Genomic DNA, 21,657 nt, shown 5'->3' on the forward strand with positions numbered 1-21,657 from the left:
GGACGGTGGGGGACAGCCAGCAGGGGACACTGAGCTGTGTTTAACTGAGCCCCATCCATCCCACACGCTCCCTGGGGAAAGTGGCCACAAAATTAAGTCGGTGCCCTAATGAATGCACACTGCTTCGCCTGCTGAAAGCCCCTCAGGTGTCTTTAATACTGGGGTTTCGCTCAGTGCCTGACTTTGTGACCCTAACCATGTATTTTTTAGTGTTCTTGTGCACGCGTGAGCGTATCTTCTTCTACCGCAGCCTCATCCTTTCACCGTCTTTCTGGAGTAAACAACTCCCAGACTTTTCAGTGTCTGTCTTCAGGGCTGCATCTGTCCCCTGAACGCTCCTCAGCTTTGAAACGGAGCCCCTGGAGCCATGGCAAGCCATGCAGCATGGCAATGGGGTGGCCGCAGAGCCAAGTGTGGCTCCTGGTCGAGGTTTCCTGCTGAGCACCACGCTACTGGGGCCTCGGTGGTGGGCACCCGCTAACCCCACACGCTGCCGATGCTCTCCATGCAGTCCCGTGGCAGGAGGAGAGTGGAGAGCCCACGGTGGGCTTGTGGAGCACACTCAAAATGCCCTGATGGATTGCCCTGCTCACGCTGCGTCCAGGGAGAACCACGCCGGGGATGGGGACGGGGATGGGGAAGCACCCAGAAGCTGCTGGGAGCAATCAAAGCGCCGCGTCCTCCTTCCCCTTGCTTTTGCTTTCAAAACCCAGCCGCCCCCAACATCACTGTCACTGAGAGCAAAGGCAAGGAAGCTTTCAAATCACTGTAGTAAGCAGAGAGGGATGAGGAAAGGAAAGGAAGAGCCCTCTGATGGGAATGGGGCTCCTCCGTGGGAGGCTGGGCTCCCCCTCGCCCTCGGTACCCGAAGATGCTGGGCCGGTGGCTGCTGCGGCACAACGCGCTGCGAGAGGGAGAAGAAGAAACAGGAACCACCTTAAGGGAGGGGAGCCACCAGCAGAACAGTTTAAAATGACTAAATACTTTCCCAATATCACGGCTCCACGTAAGCACTGCTGTAATTGCCCTTGGGATGTTGCACAACCGGAGGGAGGGAGGGAGGGAGGGGCAGGTGCTGGAGGGGCAGGCAGGGAGGGAGCCAGCCCTGGCCTGCAGCACCCAAAGGGCAGGGGAGCCCCCCTGCTGCCCCCCGGGAGAGCAGCTCCACACAGCACAGGGACGTCTCCAGCACCTGGATTTAGCCCTGGAGGCCCGTTCCTCGTTCCTAGGAGCCAGAGCGCTCCCGGGGGACTCCCTCCTGGCTGCCCCAGGGAGCAAGAGCAAAAGGCGAGGAACAGAGGAGGCGAGCGCACGGTGCGCCGCGCGGCACAGACAGCGAGAGGCAGAGATAAGGGCTTCATTCAAGCGCTCTCGCTCTCTGGAAGTCTCACGCAGAGCAGCTGGTCTTTCAGACAGTCGCACGCACGACATGCGAGCGCAGAGCGGTTCCATTTCTGGGTGCTTTTATTAGTGGCACTCAGGCAGGGGCATCCACTCGACCCCCCGCGCAAAGGAAAACGGCTGACTCATTCTTCCAGCGATGCTCGAGAGCAGGACACGGCGCTCTGGAGCAGCAGCACGGGTCCTCCCCGTGCTTCGCAAGCCAGATCCCCAGATCCGGGCTCAGACACCACGCGCGTACGCAGGCAGCAGCTAAACCGCGGGATGCGCCGGCTCCCTGGATAGAGCACCCGCAGCTTTCGCTTCCAAAAGCAGCCCGCTGATGCTGGAGGCGGGAGGGAAACCTCTGAGAGCTGCAGTCCCGGGGTTTAAAACATCCGTGGGCCACCAGCCATTAAAGAGGATGCTGGGCTGGTTGGCTGCTCTCAGGTCTTTACGCCAGGTTCATCGCTGTGCCGGCTGGGCAGCATCCAGCAATGCATTAAGTGATGTGACTATTTCTGTTCTCCTCACATGTTTGCTCTCATCCTCTCCAGGGTGTGTGTGTGGGGGGGGGGGGAGAAAAACACATTCATTATGGAGCGTCTTATTTTGGTGAGGCTTTTCCTCTCCCTGCGTACGCGTGCCGTTGGGCTGGCGGAGGAGAAGGTAGGGGTTTGTTTTCCCAATATCCAGCATACCCAGGTATTTCTCTTCGAGGAGGCAAAGTCAAAGAAATGCTAATCAAATATCCAGGAGTGCACAGTGCTGACATCTGCACCTCGCTACTATATGGCCTTTCATTAGCATTACCTAAATGTACGACCGTACAAAGAGCAAGATTTCCTTAGCAACAGGGCTGCCTTCATATTTCCTCCCCACTACCCCCTGCCCTTAGAAGAAAAATGACTTCAGCTCTTTTGCAGAGCGGCGCTCGCAGCCGCTCGGCGCTGCAGCAGTGCTGCGCGGCGCTGCCAGCCTTGCTATATGCTGCATCTGGGACGCCTTCCTCTCCACGCCGGGACCCGCCAGCCATAAAGCAACCTCTTGACTTAGCTCTTCTGCACAGCCACCATAAAACTCCTCTCCTTTCCTAACCGAGCATATGCAAAAGAGCGCTGTAAAGGGAGAGCGGGGAGAGCCTCTCCTCCGGATGACTTACAGCTCCCCTTGCACAGGGGGGGGGATGTCCAGCACGCACGGCGATGCCGGCACCGGTGGCTGCCCCAAATTTGCTCCGTGTCGCCCGGTGCTGGCTGCCCTCCTGCCCAGACCACGCTTGCAGCCATCTCCGCCTCGGGCAGGGAGCTGCCAACCCCCTCCTGCCCGGATCTGGGCCAGGAAGACTGAACACTTCATCCTCCGCGCTCTCCCCCGGTGCCACCGCCTGGTGCGCTGGGCTATTTTAGGAGATCGTCTGGGAGCCTGGCACACGCACCGCGCTGCCGGGAACTCCCTGCTTCTGTTTCTGAAAGCTGGAGGCTGGGATCCTGCTGGGGCTCACCCCTGTGATTCCCAAGGTCTGACCCTCCTCTTGCTGGGACTGGCGCGAGGCTGCCGAGTCAAATGGCACGAGTCCCGGTTAGCAGGGTGAAAGGGGAGGAGGACCATGCCCTCCCCGGCATCTCAACCCCTCCAACTGGGGCTGTGACCACGAAACCTCCCCCCCGAGCCCCACCGGCGCTTCTCAGCGTCCTGCCACCATTCCCCGCCTCTCCCACATGGATACTCTCTCCCTTTTCCATTACGACGGGGTCTTTGATTGCGCGATCGCATAACTATAATGAGACAAATATTTATTTTGCAGATATGGGTTAATCAGACCGAAGGTATAGAAATATTTCATGCGCTAATCAGAGTACCTTCAGCAATCAGTATAGTAAATAACTCAGGTAAATTAACATAGGAGAGTTCCCTTATCAGGTTTTAGCCTAAGATATATGTGCATTAAGGACTAATTTGCCCTCCCCCCTCAGATTTGGGACGGAGCCCAAGACGGGGTTCAGACCCAGGGCCCTCCCACACGCTTCCACGGGCGCTGGGGGGGCTTTTGCTCCTGGCGGGATCAGGCGCCGGGATGAATATTCAGCAGCGCAATCGCCGCGCCTTTGTTTTCTGAGCCCTGCACCTTTAAAATTCCAAGGGCTCCGCTGTTTGCAGCTCAGACAGCCTTTTTGCATTCAGTTCGTCGCAGGCTGACACAGAAGACACGATGGAGCAGGTTGTGTCTCCTGCTCTGAGCCCTTCACGCCGCTCTGGCAGCGTGCAGGGGCCATATTAAGAGCCGCCAGTAATTAGCGGATCCTCCCGCCCCAGCGCGGCGCAGAGCAGCCGCAGGCTGCCGGGGCCACCGGCCACAACGGGGCCAAAACGGTGAGATTTTGGGGCTCCAGTGCAGAGGGGCTGAGGGCAGGATGAGCCAAGTGACAGCAGGCCTGCAACCGGGGCAATCTCCAGTGCCACCACAAATTAGCAGTCCCTGGAGAGACCTTATGTGTAAGGGCAAGAGCTGCGCAGACCCTCCAGCCTCTACATCCCCTGCTCAGAAACCTGTGTCCCCAAACCAAGCTGCTGCTTTTCTGTCTCAGAGCGGCTCCTGCAGCAGCATTTTCCTGGGTTTCCTCCGAAAATGCTCCCGCAGAGGATGCCCTCGCCTCCGCCGCGTTTTGGGATCCCTGCAAACAAAAAAGCACTGGAGGAATGGCAGGCATTATAGTAACGATGGTGACAAATTTAATTAGAGCAGGAAGCTCTGGAGCGGATTTCAAATGGCAACACGGCATTTTGTGTGAAAGCATTGCACGGCTCCCCCCCCCACACACACCCTTTCAGCCTCCCCGCCGCCGCCACCGGGCTCCTTCCAAAGCCACCCCACCCCGCAGGATGCGTCCCTCTCTCCTTTTCCCACATGTTGTCCCCTGCGCCCCCCAAGGACTGACACATTCCCGCGGTCTGGAAAATGCAACTGTAGAGCAATTCAATAATACAGCGGCCAGATGTGCAACAGTATATCCAACGTGTCATTCAAAGGAGCCCTTCAGCAGAGCCAAGACATGCTATCCCGCAATCTTAACTAATACATCCTGGGGCCCTGGAGGAGTTGATGGATATATACAATTCCCCTTCCTACAGCTGTGGTCCCTTTTAGAGGGGGCATCCAGACTCAACAATAGCCCCGCTGTTGCTTTCAAGACAGAACCTCTTCAGACAGACCGGGCTCGATCCCGACCCCGCGGCCGCCCGCGCCGCTCCGTTGGGGTCGGTGGGGTTTCGGCACGAAGGGCTGGAGGCAGGATCCGGCCTCGTGCAGCCAGCATCTGCAGCTTCACCTTGTGCTACAGCCTCTGAGAAACCTTGGTAACTGGTTGGAATAGAACCACCTTGGGGAAAAGGCAAGCGGAGAGGAGCAGGTAATAAGATTTCTAACTGGTGCTGGTAGAAAGAAGGAAGTAATATAACAGTTTAATTAATCTATGCCTATTAGCGTTATTAAAGAAAACAGGGAGCTATTGGAGATTTACCTCGGAGAATATCATCAAACGGGGACCTTCTGCAGGGAATTTTATGTCTCTGTGCCCAATTTATAACCAGCACGGAGGTGTGGTGTTAGTGACAGCCAGCGCTGAAATGTCACAGTGCTTAGAAGTCATTAGCTGGGGACACAGGGAGAGAGAAAGAGAGGATGGAGGAGGGGACAAGGGAGAAATGGGGAAGGAAGGAAAAGGAATTAATTTAATTAAAAATATCTTTAGAGCCTGTCTCTTGATTTGTGTGGTTTTGGGGCTTGGCAGAGCTGCTGAGAACGGTGTGGAAGGAAAATCAAGGTTGCTGGGGCTTTTTGAAGCTGATAAAAAAAAATAAGCACACTTTTCATGTTCAGGAAGATAAATCCCCATTTTCTCAGTCTCAAGACAATCCAGTTATTTACTGACAGTTTTACTGTGAAATAAAAAGGGCTTTAAGCTTCTTTCTACTTGATGTCTCCATAGCCTGAATATTATTAGATCCCAGCCTGGTGCAGCTGGAGTTTTGGTTAATAAATTTAACGTCATTAGACAGAAAAGCCTTCTACTGAATGTTGCAATTCTCTCTTTCTTTTTTTTTTTTTTTTTTGCCGTTGCAGTCAGACTGTATGTAGGTGGTAAGAATCAAAAGAAAGGAAGTGCGCCTGGCAAACAGGGGAGCGCTAAAAAAAGGTTTCACTTGGGCTGGGGCTGGGCGCGAGGGTGTTTCGCCCTCAGACGATGCTGGGCTGAGCCCCCCTGGCCCCGATGCTGTGGCAGCAGCGCTGTTTTTGTGGCATATTACTGCAAAACACCACGGTGCCTCGCCGGGCGCTCAGCCCAGGTGAGGGGATGGCACCGCAGCAGCCATGTCCGCCGCAGTTGCAAGGCTTCTCGGGCTGGTGTTAGGCTGCGGTAGAGCTTGTGAGAGGCGATGCCACAGTGCTCGGGGCCACCTCGATGAGGCCACCACGGGGCTGTGCGTAGGGTGGCTTTTTGGAGAGGAAAAGTCTTGCTTTCCACCTGAAGTCTGCCATCAGCGAGCCCAAAGGTGATATACAATGTGACTCAGTGGGACAAGCTGGGGACCAGACCTGAGGAATAGGCGAGGGGAAGGCATGCAGCAGGGCCTCCATCTTCTCCTGTGGAAAGCCAGGCTGCCACAGCTCCTTGGAGCAGGGCTCGTCCTTCTGGAAGGAGAGCTCCCATCCCAAACCCAACATGGCCCCCTTCTCCCTTCAGGGCGGCCGCCATCTTGTGCCTCCCCCTGCCTGCCCCTCTCCTCAGCTGCGGTCATCTCGCTGCTGCCCCTGCCATGGTGTCTTCTCCTGTCACGAAATGCACAGGCTGGGAGGAAGATGCTGAGGAAGACACCGATGAAGATGCTGAGGAAGATGTCATGCCACTCTCGTTCCCCCATCACATGCCTGACCCACTTCTTCCCCAGCTCCCACCTCGCCATCCCACCACAATCAGGCAGACGCCATCCCCGCCAGCAAGCCTGAAGAGTGGTGGCGTTACGGGGATGCTTCATTTTGGGGAGAAACCAACACGGTTTGGGAAGACCAGGTTTGAGAGAGGCTACATTTGGGGAGAAATGTACCCAACGTGGTGGGTTGGTTCTCTAACCCCTAAACCCTGCAGGCGTTGGGGACATCAGGATAGGGCTGCGGGAGCGGGGACGTGAAGGACCAGGATTCGCCTCCCACCCGGTGGCCCTGCAGCTACGGGTTCACCCTATGTGGAAAAAGCCTCTGCATCTGAGATAAGCCCTTTGACAAAATAAACAGCGTCGGCTGGAAGGAGAGAAGTGGGAGAGGGGTCTAGGGGAGATAGCGAGGGGCCGGGCGAGCCGGGGCCGGCAGGGACGGTTGCGGAGCCAGGGGCTGCCGGGAGGGGAAGGAAGTGGTTGTTGTGGGAGTAACGTCAGGAAGAGCCTCCTGAGGGGCCCCGGCGGGCAGGGAGAGGGAGAGATCAGAGAGTTCACGGGACGGGGACGGGGACGGGAGGAAGCGACGGGGCAGAGGAGGCCAAGAGGAAGAGTCCTGCATGGGGGACATGCCCCAGTGCCACGGCGGGCCAGGAGAGCCCAACCACTGCAAATTGATCCCTAAAATAAAAAGGTGTTTATTTTTTATCCTTTTTTTTTTATATATTCTTAAATCCTCCTCCGGTGAATAAAAGCAAAACAAATAATCACAAGAAGCGAGGATGGGTAATTAGCAGCAGATGGCTCGCGATGACAGGTATCTCGGTACCTGTGCACCCCTACTTAACAGCCTTCACGCTTGGAGGTGCTCCCAGACCCGCCGCCTGCGCCAGCCCAACAATTGCAGCCCGGCGAGAGGCACGGATACGGGCGTGCAGACAGCAGCGCCCGTGAGCTGCTTTAGGGAAATCCAGTTCCGAGCCAAGGCAATGCATGCAGAGTCATTAATCTAGGTCTAGTGCCAATAGGGATGGCTTTGCATTAGCGCCGGGCCCCTTTGTAGTTCAGACAATCGGTCGTATTCAAACAGCGCGAGATAACGCTGCAGAAAGCTGAGACCATCGCAGCTCATTCCTCCTGCTAGGGGTGGGGGGAGAGGATTTCCAGGCAAAATAGCATTGCATTAATGGGACTGCTCAGTATTCTGCACAGACGCTCGCGGATAATGTCTTTGCAAACTAACTGCAATAAATTAATTAAATTAATCTACTATGCCGTGCTTGTCCCCACCCAACATCAAATTCAAGGATGATCAGGGCTTGCCTTATCCTCCATAGCCTACGAAAGAATCTGATCTCACTTGCTCTAGAGTTTCTGAGGCACTGAATTGCAAAGTACCACCTGCCTCACTAAACTAATCACCAGCCTGGTGGTTTAGATCACATCAGTTTTACATGTAATTAAGACTGTCCAGGAGGGCATGCAGCTGCTTACATGGTCGTTCCCTCTTATACAGCAACGTGCCTCCTGCTCAGATAGGTGCAATTAAACAAGCCTGTTCACAGTCATTAAGCATTAATGCACCTCATTAGCATAAGAACTGGAAGAAGCTTTGATGCAGGGAACCCCGCAGGAGAAGGAGATAGAGAGAGATGTACATACAGACAGGAAGGCGAAGGGCTGGGCCACCACCTCCTCGTGGCCCCGACCATCCATTCCAGCTCCATTTCTCCAAAGCAATGAGCCATGCCGTGCCCTCCTCCCCAGAAATGGGACTGGGTTATCTTTCTCTCCCCCTCCCCCCTTTCTAAATTATGCCGGTGGAAAAAAAAAAAAAAAAAAAAGAGGAAAAAAAAAAAAAAACACCACAAAACTGTTGGGATATTAACCTAGCGAATCCATTAATAAGCTGAACTCTCTGTTGGCTTTGACACAGCACACTAAAGCTTTAAAGAGACAGGGCCCCAGACGCTGGAGATAGGGGCAGAGACAACAGCGCTAACAAAGAGCCACTGTTGCCACGGCCGTGGCCATCTCGGGTAGGTCCAGCTGTCTTTGGTGTTCTGTTTTCCAGACACAAAGAGCAGACTGAACCGTTTTGGTCTGAATGGCTTTCATTTGATGGTAGAGAAAATGAGAGGGAAGAAAGAACCTAAGTAAAGTGTCCAGGAGAGAAAAAAAAAAAAAAAAAAGGGAAAAAAAAAAAAAAAAAAAGAGCATGGTGCGCTGCAGGTCTTCGGTGAGAAAGGCTGCAGCTCCCTGGAGCACAAAATGGGGCTGTCTCAGCCAACGGGCACGGTGCAAGGGGAAGGCGACGTCGCGGTTTCGGAGCCGTGCGTGCCACCGTCAGCGAGGCTGCGTGGGTAAGCAGGGATGCACGCTCCTGGGAGCCAGGCAGCCCGTCTCCTCCACGCTTCCCCGGCGCTTTGCACAGCACCGCGCAGGTCTCCAGGCGCTATCAGACCTCAGATAATAAACAGCTTGTCTGACTTGGTTTTAATCTCCAAGGGAAAAACGTGTGTTTGTACAGCACCTGGCACCACCAGGCTCAGAGCCTGTTGGGAGACTCCAGGCTGGACCACGGCGCGTTGGTATGCGCAGCCTCGGCAGGCTCTGCTGCTGCCACGACAAGAAACGGGCTTGCACCGGGAGCATGAATCAGCTGGAAAAAGCGCATCTCCCAGTGAAATGGCTTCGGGGAACCGCCACGCTCACACGCTGCCGTGGGGCTGTTCCGCAATCCACACCCCAACCCAAACCGTACCCTCAGCGCCTTGCCTCCATCCCGAGCCGGGACGAGGACGTGCACGCTTCGAAAAACCTCCCTGCTGCAGCTGCAGAGTCAAGATGCCAAAGTCGTGCCCTTGTGCCTCTGCCAGAGGCCAAATCTGCATCCCGGGCTTGAAAAACAGGTCTACAATTTCCAGTCCAGATCCCTCTGTTATAAAGCACGGCTCTGAATGATGGAAACGGGAGCTGAGACCAGTTAGATGCGAGAGCCCACCCACCGGAGAGCCCCGCAGGCTTGTCCCTATAGCACGTGCCCTGTCCCCCTGTCTAGTCCAGTCCGCAAGTGATAAAAGCGTCCACGACTGCAGCTCTCAGCTGGGAAGAAGAACAAACAACTCAAGCAGATCTCACCACTGGGAAATGGTTTCTAAGGGTCTCCAGAGATAGCCTCTTTCCTACGCTCATTCCATTAGTGCTGTGCATGCTCCATTGTCCCAGTCTCTCCCTCCTTAGTGGTTACATCCTACAAATACAAACAGATTTCGAATCCCCTGTAGCCATTTGGCCCATGTTGATAATAATTTTCCCTCCTTGAGCACCTTTTATCTAGAGATCTGAAAGCATCTCCCCGGCATTAATAGTCATTAGCTCCTCCACCACCACGCAACGTAGGGTTAGAGCCGTCACGTTTTACAGCTGGGGGGAACTCGGGCACGGCGGCGCAGGCGGTCCCGACAACGAGCAGCACATCTCATGCCCCGTTAAATGGCACACGGCCGGGGGCACTCGTCCCCTGGCTGAATCTGCGCTGAATTGGGCCCTAAACAATTTGCCAGCAGCGTCAGAGAGAGGAAGAGATCCCAGGTTTGCATCTGAGTCACCCAACCCTCTGTTTTCCCGTCTGTGCGCAGAGAAGTCAACGGAAAGTCTCCCGTGGACTGCAGTGGGAAGTTCACGCTTTTTGAGTCAGTTAAAACAGCTTTTTTTTTTTTTTTTTTTTGCTTTTTTTTTTTTTTTTTGGAGGTTGTGGGGTGGGGAGTAGCGGTTAAGAGGCTTTTACTGTGCAGTCGTTTTGATAAACTGAGGGAGCCAGGCTTTTACCCAGCAACAGGCTGGGAGAATGACTGATGGAGACCATGACCCCAGTGAACCACAGCCCTGCTCCCCTGGTCCCTTCCCATTTGCCTTTTGTGATTACAATTAGCCGCGGGGGCCGGCAGGTGGAAAAAAAACATCACGAAAAGGGCCCCCCCCCAGCCCCGCTCCCACCCCCTCATTGTCTGCATGAGGCTGGCTGAGCGTCTGCACACTGCAGTCCTCTGCCCATTGTGCTGCTGAGAACATGCGAACAGACGCTCTCGGGCGATGGGTTTTATTGAACGCAACTTCAATGGCAAATGGAGAAAGGAGGAGGAGAAAGGGGGGGGGGGGAAGGAAAAAAAAAAAAAAAAAAAAAAAAAAAGAAGCCTTGAAAATCCATGCCAAAAAAAAAAAGAGGTGGGGAGGGTGTTTTTTTAATGCAATCAATGGCTCCTTCCTATAACTCTGCCTGTTGTGAGGAAATTTCTTTCCAGTAGCAGCCAGCAGCAGTCCCAAGGCTGTGACATTGCTGTAACGCTTGGAGCTCAGCTCTCTATCTCTGGCAGCAGCCCCGTCTTTTTGTCATTATTGGCTGTGATTGCAGGGGGTGCACGCCAGCTCTCCGAGTGCTGAGATATTGCTGTCTTCCCCTCCCTCTGGACAACCTGCCCTCGGAGAGAGGAGCTGGGGAGGGCGGCGGGGAGGAGACGGGGGTGAAACCGGGAGCTGAATTCTCCCTGCCTCCCCCGAGTAAGCTCCTATCCAAACCCACACGGATAGGTAGAGGTCCCCAAGGCCCTTTCGGAAAGCTCATTAGGAAAGTAGTGACAGATGCATTAGCTATTAAAAAAAAAAAGAGGGGGGAGAAGCTATCACAGAACTTTAAAAAAAACGCAGCAGCAGCCGCCCGACAGTTTTACTGCTGTCAGATCCTTTTTATTTATTTTTTTTTTTGGTGGGCACGACGCAAAGCAGGAGAGGTTTGGGGAAATATCTGACGCCTCAACCCTTTTCCCAGGCTTTGGACTGTCAATAAGCCAGCCAGGATATTTCTCAGACCCCCAGGGGGGGAAAATACCAGCTCTGGGCCTTCGCCTGCCCATTGCCCTGCACCTGCTTGCCCTCCCTGTCCTCCTGGAGAGGGGTTTGGGAAAGGGCTGGAGGAACCTGCTGGGATGCTACGGGTGGCCAAAAAAACGCGTGTCAGCTGCTGCCATCACCGACTGCAAGCTGCAGCCCAGGGAGGACAGGTCTTGGCATGAGATGCTCCCTTCCCAGACAAGCAGGGGCTGCTGAGCTGGTGACAGAGTCCTACGTGCTGGGACCTGCTGTCCCTGCAAGCTCTGGCCCGGTGTAAGGACGGGTACAGGTGACACTGTGCAGCTGCACTGGGCTGTGAAACCCAGGAGAGTGGCAGCACCAGGTTGCAACTCCAACCCATCAGAGACCGGGGAACGGGCGTGCTAGTGGGATGCAGCAGTGGGAGCACTAAAAATTGCCCCCCTGCATTGGGACCAACACCTCTGGCAGCTGTGGAGCCCTGCACAGGGGCAGGTAAAGGACAGGGAAATAGGGGGAATGGCTCAAAACTGGGTGCTCAGTGTGGGGGGCCAGGCTGGTGAGCTGGGAAGGGCAGGGTATGGATGGGGAGGCAGGAGCGGGATGATGGCACGGCCTGGATACCCCCATCCTATGAACCTAAAAGGTTCTCCTACACCTGCGTGGAGAGCAGAGCCCAGGTACGAGCAGCCCAGCAGATGTGGCACCTGCGTGACAGCTCCCGAGCAGTGCGAGACGAGCTGGGATCGGCGTCTGAGCCTCTACGACAACGCTCCTTGCGCAGACAGCAGCGGGGCCAAAAGCACCTCTTGCACCAACCCAATCCCAGCACCAGCTCCTGCCCCAGTTTGTGGCATTTTCCTCCTGCCATCCACGGCCACGGGGTGCTCACCCTAAGGACACGGCTATTTCCAAAGCACCAAGAGGGGCACCGGGGGTGGTCGTGAGCCCGTGCCACTCGATTTCCCCTCCTGCCACCTTCAATCTGCAGCCAGGAGGCAAAAAGCTCGCTGGAGGAACAGCACCAGCAGACACCGTCCCCCTCGGTTGAGTTTTAAATGGCTCTCAGATCCCTTCAGACAAATCTAAATGCACCGATCCTATTGTGTGCATAAATCTTTGCACCGGGCCTGCACGCCTCCACACTATTGATAAAGAGAAACGAGTCTTAAATATTTAATGAGCGAATAAACCCGTTAAGAGGATATGATTAACTGCACGCCACAGCTCTGCATTTAAGGTGTCCCTGCTGTACCTTTAGAGGGGTTTTATTTTTAAGGGAAATCGGCAGCAGCAGCTGGTGGAAGCGAGCAGCCGGGGCCGCCCGGGTGCTGCACCACCGGCAGCGCCAGCCCAGGCATAAATACACTGCGGGGGCCCCCGCTGCCAATGGGGGGGGATCAATGGGGCCATTTGGTGGATGGGGGGCAGAAAATAGAGCCCGGGAGGGTTTTTGAGGGGTAGCAGGAGGCAGTTTGGGGGTTAGAGTAAATGCCCGGATCCCAAACCTTCCTGGACTGGTCTCCCAGCGGGACGGGGCTGCTCTCGGGGCAGCGGGAGTCCTTGGAGCTATTTCCAGCCGAACCACGGAGCTGGAGGATGACCTTGGGCAGGCCACTTACGGTCACTCTGCCTCGAGCCGAGCTCAGCGCGACGCTGCCCGAGACTCGTCCGCTGTGGGTGCGGAGCAAGGAAATATTGGGAGCCAGGAGCTCTGCGCTCTCCTCCCCTCAGGACCAGGAGAGAGCAGCCTCGGGTACCCAGCAGGGCACGGGTACCAAGTCCCTTCCACGCCTGGGCCAGCCCACGGGATGCTCTCAGGCACACTGAGAGCCGTAGACGGGAGATTTTTATAAACGGAGCGCTATAAAAGTCCCCCAGCAATGTGACTTTTTACGATTCAAAATTATTTTGATCGTTATTTTTACCCGAGCTAGGAGAATAATACAAACGAAATCACCATGAATCATCACTCAACTTTTAAGAACGTTAAATTTAGCTGTTTTTGTGCCACCTTTTTGTTTATGCTCTCCAAGCGTTTCTTGCCAACGAGTTACCGGCAAGGATTTTTGGCCAGAAAGAGACAAAAAAAAAAAAAGGAAAAGACAGACTGTTAATTTTAAGCAGCGACGGAAGATATCGGAAGAAAGTGAATTTAAAATTCTTAATCGCAACAGTTCCCTCCCCAAAACCTCGAGTCGAAAAATTTCGCCCGCCCAATCAGGAAGCCAAAACCCACCATGTGATGCGAGATCCCAATTAAAACCGCTCCAGTTCTCGAGACCGAGTACTCACAAAAGAGCAAAGACCGCGAATTATTTGCGGAAATTATCCGGAGGACAATTTTGAATAATGAATACGACGGGGGGAAAATCGCAGACACTTGGAATGCTTAATGCAACTACCAAAAAAAAAAAAAAAAAAAAAAAGAAAAAGAAAAAAAGAATCGCGAACAATTTGCGAGCAGAAAAGAGGTGAAAAGCGCGGAATAAATCATTTCTCAGAGTCCTTCCCCCCACCAGCGATTATGACATACGAGCGGTGCCCCGGCACGGCTGTAAATGCTGCAGAAACCCGCTCTGTGCTGACAGATAGATGGAAGTCACGCCTGGAAATGCACCTAATGGGAGAGGCTGTGCTACCGCAGGCAGGTGAGGGACCCCGCGCCCAGCGCCGGCTGTAAATCGGGGTTGAGACAACCCGGGACGTGCCCAGCAGGAGGGAAAGATGCTCAGGGTGATGGAGCCGAGCAGGGAGCAGCCACCGGGTGCGTAACCCCGACGTGCCAGACCCCGAGAGGCACGGGGCACTGTTAAGGGTGAGCTTCTGGACTGTGTGGCTGTGTCTGGCACGAGGGGTGGGAGATGCTGGCTCCTCCTGGCTCACCGGGTCCTGGCTCTGTGCTGGGAAACACCGTCCTGCAGCACAGGGACCTCAAGCACCCAGGTACCTGCAGGGTCTGGATTTTGGCAGCTCCCACCCTGCCTCGGCCATCCCTTCTCGTACCAGGGCTGAGCCAACTGAGAGCAGCTCCCACGGCCACCTCGGGCACCTGGAGAGTGGAGAAGCGATGGCTGCTTAAACCCGAAAGTCCCCCGTGCCCAGGCACCAAACTTCACATCTTTCTTAGATTGACAACAGGCAGCTTTGCAAAGCATTTCCACCACTGAACCTGGAGACCAAACCTGCACCAGGCTCACTTTTCAGCCGTGGAGAGAGCTGCTGATGGGAGAAGGCACGCGGAGCTCGGAGGAGAGGTGCTGGAGGACCCCAGAGACACGGCGGGGCTGGCACCGTGCTGGGACCGGCAGATCCAAAACCCCAGGGGATTGCTGCGAGGGGTGAGACCTCGCAGTCGCTGCCTGCAGAGCCTGCAGCTGCCCCCCCTGAGCCGGGCAAAGTCTGCAAACGCCGCTCACGTGGGAGGCACTGGGGCCTCTTCCTGCCCAAAAATCGTGCGCGGCACAGCGCAGCAACGGTCTGCTGGAGATGGAGCCGCGCACATCCCAGCCCGCTCAGCTGACGTCGGGCAGGGTAACGAGAGGTTACAGCCTGATCACAAGACACGCTGACGAGGCATCTTCCCCTTCTGGGGAGGAAAGTCAAGTGCAAAAGTTGTAGCAGGAGCCCGGCTGCCTCCTGTGCCGCCGCCTTCTCGCAGCTCAGCTGGCGGGGAGAGACGGTTCCTCTTGTTTCCCTTTGAAATGGAAGGGAAATGCAAAAAAAAAAAAAACAACTCTGCGTTTTGGGGGCGAGAATTAGGGAAAAAAATGAAGTTCTTTAATGCTTTGGGCCTAATATTCCCCAAAGGCTCTGCAAACGGAGGCTGGATCTCTTGGATTCGCTCGGGTTCAGGATGTTTGTACCAACTCGCACCAACTTTGCGACGAGCCTCGCAGGGAAGCCTTGCTGCTCGCCGCCCGGACTGAGGCATCAGGAGAGCTGCCCATAAACCGAGTCATTATCTGCTGTTAGCTCACCTGGAATCCCTGCTTCCTCACGTTATTGTCCTGCAGAGGGAAACAGCTCCTTAAAAATAAAAACGGGAAGGAGCGAGCTGTCCCTCAAGGCAGGACCATCTTTCCAGAGGGCTCCGATGGGTCCCCAGCATCCTGCACCACTGGCAATTAAGAGCGTCGTGGTGGCTTCGGGGCTTTCATCTTGTGCCCCTTGATTTATCACGGATTCCCTGTTGAGCAACCAAACCATCCTGCTCCGCTCCTGCTTTTCCAAGCCCTGCTGCTGGATGTTGTGGGGCAATTTGCAGAGCGTGGGCGTTTGCTTTGTGTGTCCAGGGAGAGCAGAGTCCCCTTGGAAAGCCGTGCCAGCAGGACGGTGCTGCTGCTGCTGGGCAGGGAACCAGGCAGGGCCAACCAGCCTCTCCTAAAAAAGCCTCAGAGTGAGGCGTTTGGAGGATGGAGGGGTTTGAGGAGGATGGAGAACATCCGAGATCCCCCAGGCTCTGCTCCTGCCTGTCTGGTGGTTCCCCCCAGCACCGATTTGGGTGGTACGAAGGTTGCTTTAATTCCTTTTGGGATGATGACTGATGATGCCCAGGGCACTTCTGTGCCCCAATCTCTTGCAGCACCTGCCTGCTATCGTGCTGACTTCACAGACGGGGAAACCGAGGCACAGAGCTGGCTCTGGAGATCCCCGAGGCTCCGTGCTCCAACGCCACCCCCCAGGCGACCCCAGCACATCGCCCACAACCCACTGAACGCCCCCAAATCCCCCCCGAGACACCTTTTGCTCCCTCTCCATCCCCAGCTCGGCCTCCCCGAGCCCAAATCCTTCGGCCCTCCTCTCGAGCACCCGTTTCTGTCTCCATCCCCGCCGAGGCTGGGGGGAAGCAGCATCCCCCCCGCAGCCCCCAGGATCGCTCAGCCCCGCCGCGGTGGTGGCAGCGGGGCAGACAATGACATTTGCTGCGGGAGCCTGACATTGAACCCAGGCAGTCAGCACGGCGGGCGTTTTGCTGGCAAGGGGAGCAGCTCCGCGCCGACACCGTCAGCGAGGGGACAGGAGAGGGAGGGGAAAGGGAAAAAAAAAAAAAAAAAAAAAAAAAGCCGAAGCAGCAGCCAGACAGCTGCCTCTTCCTCCTCCTCCTTTTGTGCAGAAATGTGTTTTTGTTTGTCAGTCAAACAGATTGTTTTCTCCTTCTTTGCAGGCCAATTGTTTCTGCTCCTGCAAGATAAGGGATTGAAAAGGGCTATATTTTTATGGCACTGAATCCAGGCCCTCCGAATTGGAGGGGAGACATCAAGTGGGAGGAGATTCCTGTTCAAACCAGCACTCCTCTCCCCCTTTCCACTCTCCAATCCTATTTCCACCCCCATTTTCCTTTTTTTTTTTTTTCTCCTTCCTCCTCCTGCCTGGAGCTGCCTCTCGGCCCTCTCGCTATTTAATCTCCGTGTCTCTGGTGGACTCGGGAGGTTTGCACAGCTTCGTCCTCTTTGCACCATCTGCTGAAAAGAATCCGTCTGTCCTTCTGCCGCTCTGTCCGGCGGCTCCTCCTGCCATCCTCCCCCAGAAAAAAAAGGGGAAAACGGGGCTGCTGCTGCTGCTCGTGAGCGTCCAGAGGAACAAAACCCAGGAGGGGGCTTCCTTTTTCTATGGCAGGCTTGAAAGAGCAGCCCCCTGTGTGGGGCAGGAGCGGTATGCAGAGACGAGGGAGGAACGTGGTTAACAAAAGCCAGCCCAGGCCGAGGGGAAGATTCCTCTCCTGACTCCAGAGCTGGCCGCAAGGAGCCCGCTGCCATCCTTCATCCCATCCCTTGCTGGGCTCCCCAAAATCTGCGATCCAGGCGGGATGGCGTTGACTCACGGTGAGCACGGAGAGCAGAAACGCCGGAGCAGTGACCCCAAAACGATCGCCAGCATCGGAGCCACGTCTTCAGAGTCTTCAGGGCAGGTCCCCAAGCCAAGAGACCTGGGAAAACCCTTGGTCCATCAGGGCTGGAGGCCACCCCAGCCTTGCCAGCCGTGGTGACAGGATGGGGATGCTCTGTCCCAAGCACAAATCCCTCGGTCACATCGCACGTGGCTGTTCGGTGCCGAGGACCAGAGGGGAGGTTTTGCCTCCCTTCCTCGCGGGAGGAGAGCCTCGAAGGGGGCAGCGTGGTTCATATCCAGCTCATAAGCCTCTCAGAGCTCAGGCTCGAGGACTGAGATTCACTCAATTAATTTTGCTTTGGCAAAAAGTCCATTTTTATTGCTATTTCATGCCTTCAGTATAGATTTTCCCTGCTCGTCTCAAAGGGATAATAAAACCCGACTCGTTCTTTTTATAAAAGTCTCACACTCCCTCTCTCACCAGGCTCTGTGTTCCCCAGCTAGAGATGTAAATTTAAAGGGGAAATGCTGTCACTTAAAACAAAACAAAACCAAAAAAAGCAACTCAGAAAGCCGGTCTTTGAGCATATTCCAGCTCTCAAAAACTAGGCCGTGCAACCGAAGCAAAACCCAGCAGCAGAGCGGGCTCCGGATGCGATCCCGGACCCCCAGCGCCTGCACCTGCCTCCCCCCCCTCTGCACTGCTGGTGCCCAGGGAAAATCCCAAATTTGTGCGGTGCTGAGCAGGGAAAACGTGGGTTCTGAGCGTGTTTCCAGGTGTGCAAAGCCCTGACACCCGCCACAGCTTGGGCGCATCCTGCCCGGTCTCCAGAAGGGTTTATCCACGGAGCATCCCTGTGTGAATAAGGGAAACCCTAATTCCTCTGCCCCGTGGGGACAGGACACGAGTGGAAACCAGGCGGTGTCACTGCAATCGGTCACCAGTGAGTGGCAGCCACCCCTTGGGGACAGGGCAGCGTCCCCAGCACCGCTTTGTAGGAGCAGCTCAGACCCACGTATCCCCCAGGACGGGCTCAGGCTGTTCCCTCCTGCTCTGGCCGCGCGTCTGAGCCGGTGATGTGCACAAATCCGCCGTCTCCGGGACTTTCCTTGCCTGACTGGAAACCAGGAGCGCATCCAAAGCGGAGCAAGAGGAGACGTGCACGTGCCTGCATGCTGCCAGCCGCCGTGCCACCGCCGCAGCAGCCGAGCCCTCGGCCGCACGTGCAAATGTTTCTTCTTCTTCTCCCCTTCCTCCTCCCTGCACCCGCGCCCTCGGCACGCCCCGGCCGCGGTGAGCTCAGCGCCCTGCTTGCGTCTGCAGCGCCCGTGGCGAGAGGAAACCCGCAGCTCGCCCTGTTCCTGCAGGTGTGCCTCCAACCGCCGAGGGGCTCGGGGCAACTCACGCTGGGACGGGGAGGAGAGGAAAAGAAGAGGGTGAGGAAACCCCCGGCGATGCCGCGCTCGCCGGCTAACCGATGGCCTCGTCGCCTCCTCCGGGCGCAGCGCGCCGTGCCCCCGGCTCCATCGGTTAAACCGAAGCCGTGCCGCGCTTCCTCTGATGGCAGCACCAACCGTCCTTCCCCGCCGCAAGCTGCCGAGCCCAAAAATAATTCTGCAGCCCTGCCAGGGCCGCTCCGACAGCTCCCGTGTCGCAGGAGCAGGCAGCCGGAGGGGGCCTTACGCTCTCCTGCAGAGCCCTCGCCAGAGCTGGCCCTCCAGGCTGGAAAATCCTTGGCGAGCTGTGACAACCTCCGCAGCTCAGGCAGAGGCGAGAGATGATTAAGGCTGGCTGAAATCTCGCAGGACCCTGCCGGCTGAGAGGCCCCCCGTGCACGAGACAGAAACACCCCGGGGCTGCTCCTCGCAACCTGCGCCTCCCCCTCACCTTCGCACGGGGCCGGGCACCGGAGCAAGGCCAGGAACCAGGTCACCGCCGCCCGTTTCCAGGCAGCAAAGGTTTGGAAGAGCAGAGGATCATTTAGCAGAGCGCCAGCGAAGGTTCAGAGCAGAGCCTTCAAATTACACGCTACAGAGCACTTTCCCTGCCTAAAAGGTCTCTGAAATGACTGTGGCGGCTCGGAAACGCAGCACTCTGCGTGCAATCGTTCCCTGGGGCTTGCAGAGGAGACGGAGCTGGGAGAGGAGAGGTGGCACCGCGGTGCCCGGCACGGGCAGCCCCTCCAGCAGCCGAGGACACGCTGCTCCTGGGCACCCAGCACGGCCCCCGCGCCGCTTCCCTAAAGCTCCCCGGCAGTTTCTACTGGTCGTGCTATTTTTTTGTTATTGTTGTGCTTTTTTTTTTTTTTTTCCCTTTCTCATTTCTCACTTCCTGCCTTGAACTTCACACAGCTCCCCGGCCCCGGAGCTGCCGTTCGGGGCTCTTGGTGACCCCCAGCACCACGCACAGCCCCCCACGGAGCCCCCCCAGCACCACCAGTGCGCTCGCCAGGCCTCCAGGCGATGCCACGGGGCTCAGACCCGATGTACACCAGGGGGGGAGCAGGGAGCAGAGAGCGCTCGGGGGGAACCTGTCCTCTCCATTTCCCTTCCCATCCTTCTCCAGCCCGTCCCCCAGCAGCTCGAGCTCCATTTTCACCAGGCGGTGACAGCCACCAGCAGACCCCCTCTGAGCGCACAGCCCCGGGGCACCACACGCAGCCAGCCCCCGCCTCGCCACCCGCGTGTCCCCTCAGCCTCTCTCACGGCTGACAGCTCCCACATCCGCAGAGCCACCAGCACGGTGCTGCTCAGCCACCCCGGGGCGAGCTGCCACCCCAGGAAAGGCGGCTGCAGCGTCCCACAGCCACAGTTTTGGGATGCCCTGCCAAGTCCCAGCACCCAGCGAGGAAACTCCTGGAGCCTCCAGCAGGCTCCGGCGATGCCCAGAAGCTGGAGGTGAGCTGGGAGAGCCCTCCGAAGGTGCTGGCACCACCAGAGCTGCCTGCCCTTCGCCTCACACATGCAAAACCCTCACTGTTGTTTCGGGGAGGGCAACAAAACACCGCTTGGGGAGGTCACCAGAGGACAGGCAGCCAGGGGACCGCTCGCCGCCAAAGGGGAGCGCAGGCAGGAACTGGTGGCCACAAGAAGCCTTCGCCAAGCCAAATCTGCTCACATCTAAGGGGCCGGCACCACGCTCGGTGAAAGGCGGCGGGGAGCGAGCGCGCACCCCAGCAGCTCCCCGCTCTGACGTCAATGAAAACCTCCGGCAGGTCCGCGACGTCAGCCGCGACGCATCGCGACCAGCCCCAAAGCCCTCGAGGTGCCAACCCCCTAGAAATTGGGGGGTCCGCAGCTCCATCGGGACCCCCAGCTGGGAGAGCACCCAAAGGGGGCGAATGGTTGCAGGGGGTGGTGGCAAAAGGGTGGGCACGGGGGCAATTGCAGCTGAAAGGCAGCTCCAGCAGAAAGATCTCAGGGGGGGCGCAGGGGTCCCAGCCCACCTTGCTGCAGGGGGGCTTCGAATGCACAAAGTTGCATCCTCCTGAGCTGGAGGATGCTGCTGGGGGGGGGCCACGGGGAGCCTAATTGCCCCTCCACGGCCTGGGGGGTGGCAGTGAGAGGTTCCCTGGCCCCTGTGCCATCACCGAGCTCCAGCCAAGCTTGTGCCTGGGGAGAGGGGGGGGTCCAGAACGGGAGGCGGTTGCAAATGCAAAGCACGGCACGCGCAGCGCAATGGGAGCACAGCCTGAATGCAGCGCAGGGGCCGTGGGGATGGAAAGGGAAGGAGGAAGGGAAAAGGGAAAGAGAAAGGAGAGGAGAAGGGAAGGGAAGGGAAGGGAAGGGAAGGGAAGGGAAGGGAAGGGAAGGGAAGGGAAGGGAAGGGAAGGGAAGGGAAGGGAAGGGAAGGGAAGGGAAGGGAAGGGAAGGGAAGGGAAGGGAAGGGAAGGGAAGGGAAGGGAAGGGAAGGGAAGGGAAGGGGCTGCAGCACACACCACCGGTGCCACCGCGGCTCCAGCAGCAGCAGCACGGCCGCAGCCGCCAGCGCGGTGCAATCGCAACGCGACGCCCCCCAGGCTCACCGCCCCGCGCCTGTCACCCCCCCTTCCCCTTCCTTCCCTTTTCCCTTCCCCTTCCCTTTTTCCCCTTCCCCTCCCCAAACCTCCCTCTCTACCCCGGGCCCTCCCCGGGCGGCGCTCCCGGTGCGCAGCGGCCCTGCCGGCGGAGCGCATTAAAAAAAAAAAAACAACAAAAAAAACCCTTTTCCTCCCCGGTGACCCCCCCACGGTTCCTCCCCGGTCCCCCCCCCGGCTGCAGCAGCCTCTTACCGGGCGGGCCGTGCCCCGCTGCGTCTCAGCGGCGGCGCTGGGCGGGGGTGGCCCCGGCGGCCATCCCCGGGCGGCCGCGCCGCTGTCCGCCGCCGTGCGAGCCGCCTCGGCGGTGTCAGCGGGCGGGAGCCCCGCGCGGCGCCGGGAGGGAGGGGAGGAAAGTCGGGGGCATGACCGAGCGCCGTCGGAAGTGCATTCGTTGCCCGTCGCCCTCCCCGCGACGGCGGCGACATCTGCCGGCGGGGAGCGCGCACCGCGAGGCGCGCACCGGGCTGCGCGCAAAAATAAAAGGGGGTGAGGGGGGCGCGGCGCAGGGCATCGAGGGGTAAAAGGGGGGGGAGGGAGGGGTGCTGGGCATCGCGGGGTGGGTGTG

At 57.3% G+C, this 21,657-nt stretch overlaps 1 protein-coding gene across 2 annotated transcripts in view; it reads right to left on the reverse strand.

The window, feature by feature from the left end:
• Window positions 1-21,424, reverse strand: part of RAI1 (retinoic acid induced 1) — a 69,050-nt gene extending 47,626 nt beyond the window's left edge. The window contains exon 1 of one of the 2 annotated variants that reach the window (XM_084536209.1): window positions 21,285-21,424. The gene's annotated coding sequence lies outside the window, so the exon portion shown is untranslated. The remainder of the gene's footprint in view (window positions 1-21,284) is intronic. The other variant, XM_084536210.1, reaches the window with a different exon arrangement.
• Between the last annotated feature and the right edge of the window lie 233 nt (window positions 21,425-21,657).

This window comes from Aythya ferina (genome assembly GCF_964211825.1).
Source record: "Aythya ferina genome assembly, chromosome: 15".
NCBI classification, from domain to species: Eukaryota; Metazoa; Chordata; class Aves; order Anseriformes; family Anatidae; genus Aythya; species Aythya ferina.